The sequence below is a fragment of the Lactuca virosa genome, chromosome 9, assembly GCF_052849685.1.
Source record: "Lactuca virosa cultivar CGN04683 chromosome 9, Lactuca_virosa_CGN04683_v6, whole genome shotgun sequence".
NCBI lineage: Eukaryota > Viridiplantae > Streptophyta > Magnoliopsida > Asterales > Asteraceae > Lactuca > Lactuca virosa.
The window spans coordinates 15514175-15520914 of record NC_136434.1 but is presented as its reverse complement, the minus strand read 5'-3'; the positions used below and the strand labels follow the sequence as shown (position 1 = coordinate 15520914).

The 6740-nt window shown below is 35.2% G+C and overlaps 1 non-coding gene across 1 annotated transcript; it reads left to right on the top strand.

The window, feature by feature from the left end:
* The first annotated feature begins 6424 nt into the window (after positions 1-6424).
* On the top strand, positions 6425-6531 carry LOC145141474 (small nucleolar RNA R71). The gene has a single exon (XR_013722682.1). It is a non-coding gene; the product is annotated as a small nucleolar RNA R71 (small nucleolar RNA).
* The last annotated feature ends 209 nt before the right edge of the window (positions 6532-6740 follow it).

Genomic DNA, 6740 nt, shown 5'->3' with positions numbered 1-6740 from the left:
GGGGCATTGGAGACGAAGCTGCCCTATTTACCTGAGAGATCTGAGAGATGGGAGAGTCAAGATGTATGGCTCTACTTCAGGTAAAATCTACTAACTAACTCTATAAGTTCCTATTCTTTGATTCTTAATACATGATGTGACAAGATTACATTTTGATGTTTTTGCAGGATCGAAGAAAAGAGAGGAAGCTTAAGGAAGAAGTGTGCTGAATCTGATCATGAAGAAATGGATTTCGATCGCATGGACTCAAGGATCAGATTTTTGAGCTGCTACTGTAGAGTTAGGATAGATTGATAAGAAATATGTACTAGCATAGTTTTTCAGTTGAATTGCATTGTAAGGACAAATTTTTCCGCAATAAAATAAATTTTGATTTTGTCTTATTTATTTATCCTTGCAATAGTGTGTATGAAAAATTGATGTTTGATTGTTTCTATTGTTAGCAATAATGGATTCGATTCTTAATTATGTTATTTGTGGAAATGTCGAGAATTTGCCAAATAAGGGAAGATTCTCATCGCCCAAGTTTCAGTTGGACAGAAACTTAGAGTCATGCAACTTGGTTGCGTGATGAATGAGAAACTTCATATTTGGAAATTAGACTAATTCTTTGACAAAGTGTCAAGAGAAGGACTAGGAGATCGAGTACACTAGGTTGTGCATTGATCAAGTCCACCACAAGAGTGATAAAGATATTCGTCATGATTTACTAAAGTTTAGTAAATATGGTTATACTTATAAGATTAAGTATAATTCTGAGTTTATTGAAAGAGTTTCAATCAATAGCAGAACGAATAAGAAGAATCAAGTAGGCAGAAAGATAAAAGTTTCTCTATTCTAAGAAGAAGGGAGAGTACCTTTTATTGTGTTTTATGATAAGTCTTAAGAACCATATCTTAATTGATCCTCCAAGTGAGTCTTAGTTCAATCGTATGTCTAAGAAGAGGAATCGAGAATTGTAGAAATGGTTAAAATCAAGAAGTCAATCATACTTCGTTCCAATATCAAGTCTTAGAGTTATATTCCAAGATTGTGAATTGAGTGACAAGTCTTAAGTAGGTTTATAACACTCATCAAATGTGGAGTTTGGAAAAGGCTTTCTTATTCTTGCACATTTGAAATTGGTGAGTTGTGCTGTCTTGGATAAGACAAAGACCAACTAGGACCAATTATGTGAAGTGTTTTGTCTTGATAAGAACTACACTAACTCTTGAATATTTGTTTTGTCTAGGAAAGGTTCCTGACAAGAGAATCATATATGTCAAGAGGTCAGTGGGAGTCTCAATTGTCTTGAAAAGTTTCAAGAACAAATCAAGAATAAACCGATAGTTAATCACTAGCACACGACTTGAGGTTGGCGACCTATCGTGTTGACATAATTTTGTTTCTGCACCATTCCAGATGAAGTCAACTATGGAATTTGAGTTCTATGAATTGATTGCATAAAGGCAAGGCACCCTAATCAATGGAAAGTACATTGATAGGAAAGGGTGAACTACTCAACGATCTGGAAGCAATGGTGGGCATTCGTGCTACCATGAGGCAGGAAATCGAGATTGAACAAGTTCAGTCCATATGAGTTAGATTTGTCACGAACATTGTCTTACAATTATTGTTATGACAAATTCAAATGGATAGGAACACATACACTTTAAAATCTAAGTGTCATAAGGTCTCCCTCCTTCATGAAAATGATTGTGAGGAAATGCTTTCACTAAGAGAGATTTTAAGAAGATAGCAATTATGATAATTGTATTCTCAAATTCGATTATGATTACGGCATCCCTCTTCATAGTTCGAATGGTGAGATTTGGCAATTAGTCTGAACATCTGGGACTTAGTAACATAAATTCTGAATTGTTTAGACACACATGTGAGCTATCTAAGGAAAGGTGTATGAGCTTAAAAAGCTTAGATAAAGGCTTATCAAAGCATTAGGTATTAGAAATATGAACTTAAGGAATTCAATAAGCATTGTTTTCTAGAAGTTCAAGTGTTTTCTGAATACATGTCAAAGCTAGTGGGAGCATAAGTGTTATGCTTGTATGGAAATAATCATTGTGTTAGTGGGAGCATGATTATTATTTCAAGTATTGCGAGTTAGCAATATTAATTATAGAAAACAAAGATTAACTTTGCAAAGTTGTAGGGGTTGAAAAGTTGTTTTACTATAATTAAGGGAGAGAATATTATACTTCGTTTCAAAATCTAAAAGCTTAGATCAAGAAATGTTAATAAAATTTAGTCAAGGATACATAGCACGTTCTCAAAATTCGATTATGATTACGACATCCCTCTTCATAGTTCGAATTGTGAGAACATGGCTAACAAAATATTATGGAAAAAGACCGATAAAGTATCATGTCATTATGTGAGACATTATGCATTGTGTCCAATACGCTTCGGGTATAGGATCGATTGCATATGCTGTAATATTTGACCTTTCTAAAATTTTCCAAATGCCTAGGGCATTAAGAGGGAAAAAGGGACTAGAATCGGTTTTGACTAAAATAATTAAACAACTATCAAAGGACGATCTGAGGTTCACTGAGGATTTGTCGCTTGTGAGTAGTTGGAAGTATAGTACTGGATGGACTATATTGACATTATTATGAATAGATAAGATTCTATTAAAAATGAGTTGTCATATGACAAATATGGAAATGTTTCCATTAATGGGAGTTGGATATTAAGAAATATGTCTAGATTAGAAACTTTTATGCGAGAAGGATGTTCAAAGGAATGTACTTTGAATGTGAGACTTCACGTCTATGGAATTGTCTTGTAACAATTTCCGATAGAATAACTTGTAATTTCATTAGCCGAGTCTTGGTGACTTTTGTGCTATGACATTACGAAAGAATCATTGCATAAAATGTTAGAATCTGACATATTCTAAAAGTGGCAAGAATTTGGTATTCTTATACTAATAATAAGGATTGGGGATTGTGAAATGAGTTTCATTGTAAAAGTTTTTCAATTGATCTATTTCACAAAGTATGGACCATAGGAAACCAAGGTGTGCATGCTTGGAGCATGGGACAGTTGTGGTTATAATTCGAGTAATAAGTTGATTTTCTGAAACAGTAACAATGAATAATGAGTAAGCAATATGGTGTTTAAATAAAAGTGTTTTTATTTACGCTCAAAAGTTTTGGGGCCATATAGGATTAATATTATTATTGCGTTTCATTTTGCATGTTTTGACTTCCAGAATAACTGGGTTATTCGAACCTCCACAGTCGGTCATACGTTGGAAGTAGGTATGAAGGAAGACTGTCATGAATCTGTCTGCAGATTGTCTAAAGTGTTTAGACATAGCACAAGTTTGCTGCAGAGTTCATGAGTGCTTTGGTAAGATTAAATTATTGGATTAAACCCACGCTCACTTGAATCACTTCATGGATTTATCACGGGTGATTAGTGAGATGATAACATTGTATATTCTTGAAACCGAGATGTGTGAGTTGTTATTTGCTGGTCGGTTGCACATTGATGATAAGTAAACGCACCAGTAACTTGGTGTTATAAAACTTATTGTTGTGTGTGATTCGATTAGTAGGTGCAAGCAAGCATTTGAGTCAAAGTTTATCCATTACTTTTACCCAAAGTGGGATAAAAGCGATATCTATGGGCCCCTCGATGATTTAGTGATGACACCTAAGCGCTTGGCCAAGCCGGGACTAAGTTGATGTGTTCAATTGGAGTCTGTTGTTAGTCGTCATGAATCAGAAGTCGGGAAACAATACATAGACAGAGAGAATGATTTAAATCCATGTTTCGTGTCTATATGATATCTTGAGAATGGAGGAATATGCGATCCCATATCTAAAGGACAAGTTACTGATCAGAGTTGACAGCGGCTTTTGAAAGCTACGATTGCTGATCAGGTTCTGAAGTCATACGCAGAATAGTTATTAGACTTATCCAAGTGGGAGACTGTTGGATTAGTGTCTAAGTCCATAACTATTTTGGTATGTACTTGACCCGATTGTGAGCATGGTCCTTTTGGGTTGCCTTCACACGGGTGACTAGACAGGATGACAGTTGAGGAGAGAGGTTGATTAGGGCATAAATATGATTTATTTATTATATTATATGATTAATATAATAATTTGGAATCATATTATTAATTAGTATTTAATCAGAAATTAATTAGGAATTAATTTCGGGATTAAAGAAATTAATTAAAAGTACAAGGGCTGTTTTGTAATTATTTGATAGTTGAGACTTTCGGCTATTGGATCACCTTTATTAAGGCTTGAACGAAAATCCTAGAAGGATCTAGGAGTTTTCGTCCAAGGGCTTAAGGAAAGGAGTCTATGGACTTGCTTAGGCCCTAAGCTAAGGGATTAGGGTTTCCACCTTGAAACCCTAGCTAGCCTCAAGTATAAATAGCACCCTAAGGCACTAGAATTCGACCACTCCTTGGGAAAACCCTAAAAGGGACGAATTTTAGAGCAAGATGCCCTTCTCTCCTCTCTCCCATATTCATCCTTTCACCTAGTGTGTTTGTGAGCCATTAGAGGTACTACACTTGTGGTACTTGCTTTCAAGAGCTAAGGAAACTCAAGGAACTAGTTGTTATTACTACATAACAACAAAAGGTATGTATTCTATTCTCCTATGTCAATTTCGAAAATAGTAGATGCATGCTAGGGTTCTTTTGTGTTCATAAAGTTGTATAACTAATAGTGATAACATAGATCCAACTCTAGGGTTGCATGCACACATAGGATTGTTTGTATAAAACCCATCAAGCACAAGTAACCCCCCTTGAGCATCTTCTGGACTATTATAAGTCTTAAAGACTCAATATTTGTGGTTCATTCCTTGTATATCTTGAGTTCGAGAAAGTTTGTTTCATTTGATGAGTTTTGAGTGAGCGCTTGTAATAAAGTTTGCAACTTTATTGCTCACTGAGGTCCCAAGAGTGTTAATGTTTCAAATCTAGAATAAGAAGTTGTTTTGGTGCCATGCTTGGGCTTTTGACCATATTTCTCACCATTTTGACTTATTTTGGTGAAGGACATGCCTTAGCCAATCATGTCCATGAAGTTATGATTTTTATGGACCATTAGGGTACCTTAAAGCTTTCTGGAACGTATTTAGAACGCAGTTAATGAATTAAGAGTTGAATAAGAGTAAGAATCTACTAGGCAGAACGTGACGCGGTCAAGGACTGACTACTACACGGTGGGTAGATTCGCCGCGATCATTTTGACTGAGTCGGACCATGACGCGGCCAAGGTCTCGGCACGATGCAGTGGTCTGGGAAAGTTGACTGTTGAATTTGACCGTTAACTTTTTGATCATCTTGAATTTTGGTCAATTAATGGTTTTAGGTTCTAGACGGATGTGTGACCTTGTTTTTTATATGTGGTTGTGTGCATGATCCTGCGAGGCTTAGAGTTTTGTGTTTTCAACTTGTGATTCAGGTGAGTATCCTCACTATACTATGTAGGATACAGGATGTCATTATATGTTTGTTGTCTTTGTGACTCACACTTATATTTTTTCTTATTGTATGCTAGGTGGGGCCCATTACCTGGACGGGGTCCAACTACTCTAGGTCGGGGCCATTATCTAGATGGGGTCCATTACTCTGGGAGGGGCCCATTATCTAGAGGTGGTCTATTATACAGGGTGGGGCCCAATGTTCTGTGATGTATGTGAGATCTTGGGAAACTCACTAAGCTTTGTGTTGATGGTTTCTTGATTGTATCGCTTCCACTGGAGATTCCACACCACCTGTTTTTTTTATTTTCATTATGATGTTTATTTGAAACTATAATTTATTACTCTGATTATCTTTTGAGGAAATGGTATTTGAATGGTTTTACTATATCTAAAAAGGGAAACTTTACTCTATATTTTAGGGACATTATAGGTGGATTCTTTAATTTTGATAAATAACTCTTCTGTATCTTTCTGCTTTTGAGTAGAGATATCAATGAAATGGGCCATCAAATCCTCCAATTCTCATTTCTTCAGAATTTCCTTTGAATGAAATTTCTTATTTCGTGCTAGCCATTCATCGCATAATCTGTAATCGTCATATATGTCTCCTGATGATAGACATATTTCTTCTTTTTTATTTTTGTTTTTGTTGAAGGGGAAATATTGGATTAGGTGAGCTTCTCAACAATTGTCGCATCCCCCTTTTATTGCTTGTAGTTCACTATTAATCAATTATATGTGGCTTCCAAGATCTTCTAACTTTCCTAAAATTACAGATAACTCTTCTAATTTCTTTAACTTATCATCAGGAGGGTGACATTCTTGTTTATGTTGTGTCATTTCTTCTATTATCACTTTCCCTTCTATTAGCATTTTCTTTGGAAATGGACCCCTATAGTCTACAATTTTCCTATTTTGTATATTTATTCTGTTATAAAAGATGTTTAGGATCTGGTGTTGGTTTAAGTCATGTTAAGGACATGTTATCAAAATTTCCTTAAATCTATTCCAAATCTCATATAGTGATTCTTCTTCTTCTTCATGGAAATTATAAATTTTATTTTTGAACTTTTCTATCCTGGATATTGGACTGTGTTTCAATACAAATCCGGCTTTTAACAGTTGGCATGTATTTATAGTTCCTGGTGTTATAGATTTTGACCATCTTTTTTCCATTCCTTGCAAAGTTATGGGAAATACTCGAAGCATTACCACATCTTTATGTAGTCCTGTAATATTAAACAAATCAACACTTTCTTCCACATCATTTGTATTTCGTA